The sequence below is a fragment of the Ursus maritimus genome, unplaced genomic scaffold, assembly GCF_017311325.1.
Source record: "Ursus maritimus isolate PB19 unplaced genomic scaffold, ASM1731132v1 scaffold_19, whole genome shotgun sequence".
NCBI lineage: Eukaryota > Metazoa > Chordata > Mammalia > Carnivora > Ursidae > Ursus > Ursus maritimus.
In genome coordinates this window covers 57,404,842-57,418,021 of record NW_024424341.1, presented here as the reverse complement: position 1 = coordinate 57,418,021, position 13,180 = coordinate 57,404,842, and positions in this window count along the sequence as shown.

Here is a 13,180-nt window from a genome sequence, read left to right as displayed (position 1 = left end):
TAAAAAATATTTTATTTTTTAAATAATCTCTACACCCATCGTGGGGCTCAAACTTACAACCCCAAGATCAAGAATCCTACATTCCAGTGACTGAGCCAGCCAGGTGCCTCTGCAGACATATTTTGGAGAGCATGTCAATTTTTTAATATTTTAAACATATTTTAAACCACCACAATACTATTTTTAAACTTTTAATTGAAGTATAATATAAACAGAAAAGCTCACAAATTAAAAGTTTATAATGAATTATCATGAAATGGGGCACTTGGGTGGCTCAGTTGGTTGAGTGTTTGCCTTTGGCTCAGGTTATGATCTCAGGGTCCTGGGACTGAGGCCTGTGTCTGGCTCTGCACTCAGTCGGGAGTCTGCTTGAGATTCTTTCCCTCTCCCTCTACCCTTCTCCCGCTCTCTAAAATAAATAAATCTTTTTTTATTTTTTAAAGGTGACCATAAAAAAATCAATTTATTTCTGTATGCCAGTGATAAAAAGTTAAAAAGTGAAAAAAAAAATTAAAGGTACTCTTTCTAGGTAACATAAAGCTAAAAAAAATCTAGGAATCTAACAAAAGATATATCATGATGTCTACAGAAAACTAACACATAATTGAGAAAAGTTAAGGACCTCAATAAATGGGGAGTTATATTCATGGTTTATTAAGATATTATTATAAAGATGTTATTTCTCCTCAATTGATTTATAGATTCAACGCCAGCAGATTTGAGATTCATTAATGTGGCTTCATTTGTACCCACAACATGATGGGAACTAGGGAGTCTAAAAACCTTCAGAGAATTAATTATTATTATTTTACAGAGTGCTACAGACTATATGCTTGTATCCACCAAAATTCATATGTTGAAGCCCTAATCCCCAGTGTGATGGCATTTGGAGATGGGGCCATTGGGAGGTTTAGATGAGGTCATAAGGGTGAAACCCTATGATGGGATTAGTACCTTTACTTATTTATTTATTATTTTAAAATTTATTATTGTTATATTTTTATTTATTAAAGCTTCTAATTTTATTTATTTTTTAAAAGATTTTATTTATTTATTTGACAGAGAGACAGCCAGTGAAAGATGGAACACAAGCAGGGGGAGTGGGAGAGGAAGAAGCAGGCTCCCAGGGGAGGAGCCTGATGCGGGGCTTGATCCCAGGACCCCGGGATCACGCCCTGAGCTGAAGGTAGACGCTCAACGACTGAGCCACCCAGGCGCCTCTAAAGCTTCTAATTTTAAGCAATCTCTATACCCAACTTGGGGCTCAAACCACAACCCTGAGATCAAGAGTTGTGCATTCCTCTGACAGAGCCAGCCAGGTGCCCAGGGATTAGTGCCCTTTTAAGAAGAGACCCAATCTCTCCTCTCTCCCTCTCTCTCTCCCCCCTCACCACATGAGGACGCAGTAAGAAGGCAACCATCCGCAAACCAGGAAGCAGACACCAAATCTGCCAGTAGTTTGATCTTGGACTTCCCAGCCTCCAGAACTGTGAGAAATAAATGTTTATTATTTAAGCTGCCTGGCCTATGGTATTTTGTTATCTCAACCAGAACTGACTAAGATACAGAGGAAGAAATAAGGCCAAAGGGGCGCCTGCCTGGCTCAGTCAGTCGAGCATGTGACTCTTGATCTCATGGTTGTACGTTTGAGACCTATGTTGTGTGTGTAGAGATTAAAAATAAAATCTTAAAAAAATTTTTTTAAAGAAAGAAGGCCAGAGAGGATGTTATTTACAGAAGGATACGTAGTTCATGAGTGAAAGGACTGTTCCTATTGCAACACATTTGTCTATCCCCAAGCCTCGTCTACCTTCCTCCTAGAGATGATGTATTCTAGAGATTAACTGTACTCCCCTTTTCCACCTGCAAAGACATCACTTCATTAAAGCTAACACGTGTGAACAACTTCATCCCAGAATTCCAGTCAGGGATCTGTTTCCTGAAGCCATTCTTTTTTTTTTTTTTTTTTTTTTGAAGATTTTATTTGTTTGAGAGACAGAGAGAGAGAGTGCATGAGCCAGGGGAGCGGCAGAGAAGCAGACTCCCCGCCGAGCAGGGAGCCCAACTCGGGGCTTGATCTCAGGACCCTGGGATCATGACCTGAGCCGAAGGCAGACGTTCAACAGACTGAGCCACCCAGGCGCCCTCCTGAAGCCACTCTTGATACCAAGAACAACTGTGGCAATCAAGACCAAGCCAACAAACAGCAACCACTTTGAACATCTGGTGTAGGGGCTGGTTGTGTGGGTGATGGAAGACCTGAGGGGCCAAAGGGGGATGGTGAGGGAAGCCAGAGATCAGCATCATCAGAAAGCCACAGCCATTCCTAGGCTGGAAGGACAAATGGAGGAGGTGGTGATGTCCAGGGACCAAGGTCACCTGACGGAAACAGGAACCATAGCAGGTCTGTCTAGTAAGGGCTGTGGCCACTTCAAGAGAAGCACCCTGAAGCAGAGAGGGCGTAGAAGAAATGTCCTGTCATCTCTGTATCACATCAGTCTCTCTCCTGCCAGGGCCTCTCACTGGTTGAAGCCTGCAGAAGCTGGTTGGTATGGAGGGCTGGGGAACAGAGCCTCTAGGGTCACCCTCTGAGGTACAGGACAGATAATGAAAAAGGTGGACCAGATGTCAAACAAGAGCTGGCGTGTGACTGCTTGAGATGCTTACCAGACATCCAAAAGGAGACTCTGAGTAGGCTGCTGAGTCTTTTTTTTTTTTTTTGTAAGATTTTGTTTAGTTACTTGAGAGAGAGACAGCATGAGTGGGGAGAAGGGGCAGAAGCAGAGGCAGACTCCCCATGAATGGGGAGCCAGACTCGGGGCTCAATCCCAGGACTCTGGGATCATGACCTGAGCTGAAGGCAGACACTTAACCAACTGAGCTACCCATGCACCCTGGCTGTTGGATCTTGAGTTAAGGAGAGAGGTTGGGATATATAAATCTGGAAACTGTTGACATAGCGGTAGTAGTTAAATAAAACTATTGGGGGGAAAAATCAATCTACATTTTTTAAAAAAAGAAAGACAACAAAAACCTCAGCCCTGGAACACTCCAAAATTCAGAAGCCTGGAATAAGTGGAAAAACTCTCAGTGAAGACTGAGAAGGAGTAACTAGTGAAGCAGGAAGACAGCCCAAAGGTAGTGTCCTGGCAGCCAGTGAAGAAAATTATCAGGGGCACCTGGCTGGCTCAGTTGGTCAAGTGTCTGGCTCTTGATTTCTGCTCAGGTCATGGTCTCATGAGTCATGAGTTCGAGCCCCAGGTCTGGCTCCTTGCTTAGTGGGGAGTCTGCTTGAGATTCTTTCTCACCCTCTGCCCCTCCCCCCCTGAGCTCACTCTCTCTCTCTCTTTCAAATAAATAAAAATCTTTTAAATATTTAAAAAAGAGAGTTATCATTAAGGAAAGAGCAATCAAATACTTCTGCAGATCAGCTAAGATGAGCACCGAGAAGCCACTCATAGGATTGAGCAACAAAAGTAGTTTCAGTGGAGCGGTGGTGGGAAAAGCCTGGCAGAGTAGAGCGTTCGTATGAAACCTTTCCTGAGCAGAAATGGTGTAAAGCATAGAAGCACTTAGCATTTCATAAGAGTGAAAACCCTCTTCGGATGTCTTTTAATTAGTGTCCGTCCGTAGGTACCAATGTGGGTCTCTGGTAAAAGTGAAGTCGTGTAAAATGAACTTTTGGATTGGGCGGGGGGGGGGGGGGGACCTGTGTTTTTGTTTTGTTTTGTTTTAAAGTTTTATTTTTAAGTAACCTCTACACCCAATGTGGGGCTCAAACTCATAACCCCGAGATCAAGAATTGCACGCTCTACTGACTGAGCCAGCCAGGCACCCCAGGAAATCTGTGTTTAAGAAAGGATGGGGGGGGCAAAGATTTAGAGATGATAGGTATAGATCACTCTTTTGATGACCTTTGCCACAAAGGGGAGTGGAGAAATGAGTTGGTAGCCAGTGTGGAAAAGTAGGACAGAAAAAGTTCAAGATTCTCAGATTTATCTGTGTCCAACTAGACGCCCCCATTGTAAGTCTCAGGATCCCACTCTTTCCCATTCAATGCCCAAACCTTTCTATTAGAGACTTGGACAGGCTTTAAGTACGAGGGACTACATCATTCTGCAACCCACACAGTTACAATCTGTGTTGGATTTTCGGCAATGCTAACCTTGTGTTTACAAGAAATATAAAATTTTATTGGGGTTTCCATAGAAGGTATCTGATTTCTCTGAGTGTGACTGGAGCTGAGAGTTTAAAGACCTGAGCTTAGAATGTTCATTCAGTAAGCACGCTGGGGCACTCAGAAGAAGCCACTGAACACTGATATCCTTGTGGCCATTATTAATACCATAATGATCAACTGAAGCAGCCATTTGATCTCCCAAGTACTCACTCCAGTTGGAACTTCATCAAAGTCAACCCTGGTGATAATATATGATTAACCACGATGCCACTGCATACCATGGATCACTAGCGTCTCATTTCTCATTGGCAAGGAGCTCATCACTGCGTCCAGCCCCTAAAGAACAATGAAACCATCCCTCAAGCCCTACCTTTGAGAATCTGCTTCCTGTTGCAAATACTGGTGCCAGTCAAGGTATACTCGGGAGACAGAAATCACACCAGTGATTGTAACAGAGCTGATTTCATAGAAATAAATGTTACTTAGGTATAAAAGATTAATAACTGAAAGGCAACAGGAGAACCCAATGGTATCATGGTAGTAGTAACTACATGAAGCAGCTACTGCCCCTGAGACAGAAAAAAACAAAGGATAAAATTTAGAATTATTGAACTAAAGACTTGGATGAGGGGTCCGCTGGCGATGAAGCTCAGAGATTGAGGAGGGGGCACTGCTCGGCTGGTACAGGCGGGTCTGAGTTCAGAGGACCACCAGGGGCTGGGACCTTCTCGGGAAGCATGCTGGCGAAATGGTGTTGGTCTCTGAGGGTGCCCAAGAATTGGGAAAACTGCAAACTCTATCCAGCAGCTGCTACAGGAAGGAACTGCCTCACCCCGGGGATGAACTAGCTGTGCTGGGTAATGCTGATGCTGATGGGAACAGCAAGGGACAGGAAAGAAGCAGAGAGCAAACAGGAAGGAGCACCATCCCTTCTGCTTCCTCCAGGCTTCCACAGTCTCTTGGGCGCCCCCTATCGGCAGACGCCAACACAGCCGTGGGCAAAGCTGTAGTGTGGTTAGCAGAGTGGCCATCCCAGATGCACAAAGCTCAGAACCGGGGAATGGATTTGAAGCCAAGAGATAATAGCTTAGTAATTGGCACACATAACAGTGGTGTGTGCCAAGGACCAGTGACTATGAGTAATCCATTTCCATACCCCTAAGGCCCAAATATACTTTTAAAAGAGTACTTGATGCATGACGGACTAATTGTTTTCCTGGATAGCTAGTCTGAATGTTATACTGCTGTGAATTCTATCCAAATGATACTGTGGTTTTAGTGCACGTTCAATCAAAATTCCAATGAGATTATTTTTAAAGGATTTGACCCAATTATTCTAAAGGTCTTCTGAAGAAATAGATGAGAGAAGCAAAAATTTTATTTTCTATAGAAGAGTAATAAGATGGGTCTAAAGCCAATATATTAAACTATCACGTAACACTAATCAGCATGGTCCTCAAAGATTATTCACAAATAATAATATTTGACAAATATGTTATCATAAACCGACGAAGAATAGTGAAATTATTCAAAATCTTATTTTTAGGGTTGAAAGGTTTTTTCCTCCCGTGACATCAAATACTTCGTGTTTCTCCACACCAACTAATTCTCGGATTCTCTGCCACCAACTAAATGTTCACCAAGTCAGTTCAATTTCTATGCTAACCACCAGAGTTAACCCAGACCCCGCAGGTTAAGGGCTCAGTTCCAAAAGACTGCCCTGCTTCAGATGCTGGCTGCAAACAGGGTGCCCGGGCTACGCGCATTTCTGCCCAGCCAACCACAAATTCAGGAGATCCCATGACACTTGCCTCTCAGGGTTCAAAGCACTTACTAGAACAACTCACAAAACTCAGGAAAGCACTTTACTTACTATTACCGGTTTATTATAAAGGATACAACTCAGGAACTGCCAAAAGGGAGAGAGGTGTAAGGTGAAGTGTGGGAAGAGGTGTAGAGCTTCCATGCCCTTTCTGGGCACGCCACCCTCACAGCACCTTGATGTTTTTGTAAACTAGGAAAATCACTGGACCCTGCTGTTTAGGGCTTTTTTTTTTTTTTTTAAGATTTTAAAAATTTATTTGACGGAGCACGTGCATGTGTACGCGTAAGTGACCAGAGGGACAGACGGAGAGAATCTTCAAGCAGACTCCCTGCTGAGCATGGAGCCTGATGTGGGACTTGATCTCACAACCCACGAGATCATGACCTGAGCTGAAACCAAGACTCCAATGCTTAAGGGACTGTGCCACCAAGGCACCCCCCCCCCCCGTTGTTTAGGGCTTTTTATGGAGATTTCATTACATGGGCATGACTGATTAAATCAGTGGCCATTGGTGATTGAACTCTCATCTCCAGTCCCTGCCCTGACCTCCTCACCCAGAGGTCAGGGGGTGGGGGTGAAGGTCCCAACAATCTAATCATGGCTTAGGCCTTCTGGAGACCAGCCCCCATCTGAAGGTACCCAAAGGCCCGCTCAGCCAAGACCTATCTCATGGGGATGCCCAAAACATTTTTATCTGTTATTGAAGCCATCCCAGCTGCGGTTGTATGTTACAAAAATTGCGGAACACTAATATACTCCCTCACCACCAGGAGTAAGACCTTGTGGCAATGTTTGCCTATTAGCCAAAATTCAACTGAAGGTAAGAGGCTGCTTTCCTTTTTTTAAGCAGGAATGGTTTTTTTAAAGATTGATTGATTGATTTGAGAGAGAGAGCGAGCGAGCAGGAGAGGCAAAGGGAGAGGGAGAGAGAATCTTAAGCCAACGCCATACTGAGCATGGAGCTTGACTCAGGGCTCGATCTCACGACCCTGAGATCATGACCTGAGCTGAAACCAAGAGTCAGAGACTTAACCAACTGCACCACCCAGACGCCCCATAAACAGGAAGGATTTAATACAAGGAAATAAACACGGAAAATGTCAGGAAGGGTTGGAGGAGTGGACTCTGGGCTACACCTCCAGGAAAATCTCCCAGAAGGGCACTGCTGAAACATCCCCTCCGGGGGAGCTGGTTCCCCCGACTATCCTGAAGGTGGAAACTAGGGAGCAGGTCGCTGCAGGAACAAAATTAGCTGCCATGGTAGTCTGTCTCAATAGAGGCCCAATGAGTCATCAATTCCAGGGGTCACATCCTGTGTAGGCTCTGCCCCTTCAATCTGGCCTCAAGACTTCCTTTCACCAATAGGACAAGATGGAAGTGATACTGGGCCTGTTGTAGATTTAAGCTTAAGAGGGCCCAGCAGCCCCATTTTTGCACCCTGGGCAGCCATGGGCTACCATAAAACAGGTCAGGCTGCCTGGCTGGGGAGATGTCTTGAAGAGATCCCATGAAGGGGGAGATTCCTGGCCATTCCATGTCCCAGGGGACCCTACAGGTCGATGCAGCCACACCGGAGACCACTGCAAGACGGATGAGCCCAACCCAACCCAGGTCACAGGATCATGACCAAATGGAATGCTTTGCTATTCCAACTGTGGTTGAAACAGGTATAGCATAAAAGTCACCATTTTAACCATCTTTACGTTTACAATTCAGTGGCAGTAGTTACTCTCCCAATGTTGTCTAACCATCGCCACAGTCTTTTTGCAGAACTTTTAATTATCTCCGACAGAAACTCTGTGCCCATTAAACAAAACCGCCTCATTCCTCATTCCTCCCTCCTCCCAGCTCCTGGCAACCACCAGGAACATCTTTTCATGTGCTTATTGGTCGTTTGTGTATCTTCTCTGGAGAAATGTCTATTCAAGTCCTTGGCCCATTTTTGAATGGGGTCATTTGTTTTTTGTTTTTATGGAGTTGTAGGAGTTCTGGATATTAACTCCTTATCAGATAGATGACATGCAAATATATTCTTCCAGTATGTGGGCTGCTTTTTCACTCTGTTGACTGTGTCCTTGGATGCACAGAAGTTTTTTATTTTTATCTGTTTATTTTTTAATTTATTTTATCTATGTTTATTTTTATTATTTTTTTTAAGATTTTATTTATTTATTTGATAGAGAGAGACAGCCAGCGAGGGAGGGAACACAAGCAGGGGGAGTGGGAGAGGAAGAAGCAGGCTCCCAGTGGAGGAGCCGGATGCGGGGCTCCATCCCAGAATGCCAGGATCACACCCTGAGCCTAAGCCAGATGCTTAACAACTGAGCCACCCAGGAGCCCCTATTTTATCTATGTTTAATTTTGTTGTCTGTGCTTTTGCTCTCATATCCAGGAAGTCATCGCCAAATCCAATGTCATGAAGCTTTTGCCCTGTGTTTTAAGAATTTAATAGGGGCACCTGGCTGGCTCAGTTGGTGGAGTATGTAACTCTTGATCTTGGGGTCATGAGTTCAAGCCCCGTGTTGGGTGTGGAGATTACTTTAAAAAAAAATAAATAAATCTTTTTTAAAAAAGAGTTTTAATAGTTTTATTTCTTACATTTTGGTCTTTGGTCCATTTCAAGTTAATTTTTGTACATGGGGTAAGGTAAAGGTCCAGTTTTGTTATTTTGCAAGTGGATATCCATTTTTCCTCATATCATTTTTGAAAAGACTCTCCTTTCCCCATTGAGTGGTCTTGGCACACTTGTCAAAGATCATTCTACTGCATGTATGAGGGTTTATTTCTGACTTCTCTATTCTTTTCCGTTGGTTCCCATGCCTTTATGCCAGTACCATGCTACTGTGCTTACTGTGGCTTTGTAATCATGAGCTCATTCTGTTGGACCCCCTCAAGCATTTTAGGTGGGGTGGATCAGAAGATGGACCTGGGATCAGACAAGCAGAGCCAGAGGACACAAACTGCATAAGCAAATGGGCCAGACCCCCAAGACATTTACCACTGTTGCATTAGCCCCTGTCCCTGTCGACACTTAAGACTACATTGAGCAGGGCTGAAGTGAGGAGGGGTTCCCTAAAATCAGCTGACAGAGGCAGAAAAAGTCTGGGCAGTATTTTTGCTCATTTAACTCTTCATTACAGAAATTCAAAGCATATACAAAAGTAAAATAATATGATGAAGTCTCCCCCCCAATGACCATACCCTAGCTTCACTACTTATCAACCTGTGTCCAAGCTTGTTTCACTCATGCCCCTGTGGTGGGCAGAAGAATGGTCCCCCCAAAGATGACCATGTCCTGATCCCTGGAACCTGTGACGGTGTTCTGCCACATGGCAAAAGGGAATTAGGTTTCAGAAGGAATTAAGGTTTCTCAACAGCTGGTTTTAGGCTAGGAAGCTATTCCTGGATTTTCCAAGTAGTCCCAGAATAGTCACAAGGGTCCTTATAAGTGAAAGATGATGGCAGGCGTAAGTCACAGGAAGATGTGACTAGAACAGAAAGGTACAGCAGAGGCAACAATGCTGGCCATGAAGAGGGAAGAAGCAGCCAGGACCCCAGGAGCACGGGTGGCTTCTAGAGGCCTTCTAGAGAGGGACAGTGAAGTGGATTCTCCTCTAGAGTCTCCAGGAAGAAACTCAACCCTGCCGACGCCTTGCTTTCAGCCCACTGAGACCCATAATGAACTTCTGGCCTCCAGAGTGTAAGATAATAAGTCAGTGTTACTTAAAGTGCTGAATTTGTGGCAACTTGTTACAGCCGCCATAGACAACGATGTAATGCCTCTCCATGGGATCACTGGGAAGCTCACCCATACAGCCTCGTTTCATCCATAAATACTTCAGTGTGCATTTCCATAAAGATAAGAGTTCTTTTTAACATGACCACAATACCATTATCACCCATTAAGAATTAATGTAATTTCTTTTTTTTTTTTAAAGATTTTATTTATTTATTTGACAGAGAGAGGCAGCCAGCGCGAGAGGGAACACAGGCAGGGGGAGGGGGAGAGGAAGAAGCAGGCTCTTAGTGGAGGAGCCTGATGTGGGGCTCGAACCCAGAACCCTGGGATCACGCCCTGAGCCGAAGGCAGACGCCTAACCGCTGCGCTACCCAGGCGCCCCTAATGTAATTTCTTAATAGCAAAAAGCCAGTCAAGGATGGAACTTTAAAAACAATTATATATATATTCCTCAGTGGCGAGTCGACTTGGGGATTCTCACCCTCTCCCTCTGCCCCTCCCCCAACACAAATAAATAAACCTGTAAAAAATATAAAAAATTAAAAATAAATGGTCATTTTACCTTTCCGAAGAGCTGAAAACACGACGCAAGCGGAGCAGCGGCTGAAGCGCACCTTCCGCAAGTTCGCCGAGAGGAGTGAGGGCCTCGACCAGCTGCTGGTCCCGCCCAAGAGCAACAGACTCCGCTGGCGCAGCGGACGCAGCGGACGCAGCGGACGCACCTGCCCAGTGCCCGGGGTCTGCGCGGGAAGCCGCGTTCACTGCTGAAGAGCATGCGCAAGGCCAAGAGGGCGGAGCCCCAGGTGGTTGAGACGCACGTGAGTGCGGGATGTAATCACCCTGCCCGAGGCGGTGGGCAGCGTGACGGGTGTCTACAAGGGCAAGACCTTTCCCAAGTGGAAATCAAGCCGGAGATGCCTGGGTACTACCTGGGCGAGTTCTTCATTACCTACAAATCCGTGAAACACAGCAGGCCTGGTATCGGGGCGTCCATTCCTGCTGCTTCATCCTTCCCAAGTAGCCTATTCCATCAATAAAGGCACAGCCTTCTCTTTTACAAAAAACTGAAATAATTTTGGATCAGAGAAAGTCGCAAAAGTGACGAGTGTCAATGTAGGTTCCTGAATTGTAGCAAATGTCGCACTCTGCTGGGGGGTTGGAGATAATGGGGGAGCGGGCAGGGGGCAAGGGGTATATGGGAACTCTTTGTGCCTTTGATCAATTTTTCTGCGAGCCTAAAACTTCTCTAAAAAATGAAGTCTATTTTATTTTTTTCTTAGTTACTTATTAGAGAGAGACAGTGCACACAGGGGGAGGAGCAGAGAGCAAGGGAGAAGGAGAGGGAGAAAATCTCAAGCGGACTCTGTGCTGAGCACGGACTTTGAGGCAGGGCTCAGTGCAGGGCACAATCTCACAACCTTGAGATCATGACCCCAGCTGAAACCAAGAGTCAGATGTTCAACCGACTGAGCCATCCAGGCACCCCCCAAAAAATCTATTTTTAAGAAGTAGTACAGGGGCACCTGGCTGTCTCAGTCAGTAGAACATGTGACTTGCAATCTCGGGGTCATTGAGTTTGAGTCCCAGCTTGTGTGTGGAGCCTACTAAAAAAAAAAAAAAAAAATTAGTACAGATGGTTCCTGCACACCCTTTACTCACCTTCTAATATTAACATCTTGCCTAACCATAGTACAAGGATCAAAACTCAGTACAGGGGGCTGAATAATGACCCTTATATCAGTTTTCTTAGGCTGATATCACGAAGTACCATAAACGTAGTGGCTTAAACAGCAGAATGTATTCTCTCACAGGAAGGGGGTCTGGTTTGGTGGGAGATGAAATGGGATTGTGTCGTCTGTTGCTGCATGACGAGTTACCTCAAACTCAGGGGCTTACAACACACATTGATTATCTCATGATTCCATAGGTCAGAAGTCCACAGAGTTTAGTTTGATTCTCACAGGCACCTGACTGGCTCAGTCTGTGGAGCATGCAACTCTTTATCTCAGGGTTGTGAGTTCGAGCCCCTCATTGGGTGTAGAAATTACTTTAAAAAAAAAAATCTTAAATTAAAAAAAAAAATTCTCCATTTCAGGGTCTCCCCAGGGTGGAATTCACATGCTGTCCAGGGCTGTGGTCTCATCAGAGGTTCTACTGGGGAGAGAGCCACTTCCAAGCTTCCTTAGACTGTTGACGGAATCCATTTTCTTTTGGCTCTATGACTGAGGGTTCCAGAGCCTTCTTGGATGTTGGCTGGTGGTGGCCTTCAAGTTCTAGAGGCCACCCACAGCTCTTTGGAAAGGAGGCTTTCTCAACATGGCTGCAAGCCAGCAAAGAGACTCTCTCACCCCATGGAGAGATTAAGGGAGTGGCATGTCTTTACCTTTGCCATATACTATTGATTGGAAGTAAGCCACGGGTTTGCCCGCACTCAAGGGGATGACACAAAGGTATGTACATTGAGAGGAGGGAGATCTTCGGGGGTCACCTCAGGCTCTGTCCACCATAGGGATGGATTTGGAAATGGGACTTGGGAATGGGATGAGGTTAGGGATATGGAGTTGAAGCTGAAGTATTTGGAGTTTGCATTACTTTTCTACTGTTGCATATAAAGAAAACCCAAAACCTAAGAGCTTAAAACAACAAACATTTATTATCTCACAGTTTCTGCAAGTTGAGAGTCTGGCTCAGGGTCTTACATGAGGTTACAGCCAAGAGGTCAGCTGGGTTGCAGTCATCTGAAGGGTTGACTGAGATGGGAGAATCTGCTTAAAGATAGTCCCCTCACACGTTCCTCCCTGGTGGTTGGTGGGAGGCCTCAGGGCTTCACCACATGGGCCTCCCCACAGGCTGCTTGAGTGTTCCCACGACATGGCGGATGGCTTCCCACAGAGCAAGTGATCCAGAGAGAGAGCGAAAAGGAAGCCAGAATGTCTTTCATGTCACAGTCACTTCTACCATATTCTTTCACTCGGGGGAAAAGAGTCACTACTTCCAGTCCACACTCAAGGGGAGAAGGATGGGGGTCCACCTTGTGGAGGGAAGAGCACCAAAGTACTTGTGGAAATTTTTTTTTAACTAAGTAAACTCGACCTCCGACATGGGGCTTGAAATCACACCCCCGAGATCAAGAGTTGCAAGCTCTACGGACTGAGCCAGCATTTTTCAAATGGACATTTTTCAAAACCACTAGAGTTAGTGGGTTGGGTGCGGAGGTTGGGCTGGTGGCAGTTAAGGTGTTCAGGATTTTAATGTGTTGTTTGGCTTGGGTTATTATGCTTGACTTGACAGAAACAACAGGGCTTGGTATCATGGAATATGGGAATTGTGACAGCACTGGATTGGATCATTGGGGTTTTTGGTGTGGTTAGATGGGGTTGGTGTTGATATGACTGCCATTGAACTGGTGGGGGTTGTAGTGGTATGGGAGTAGAGT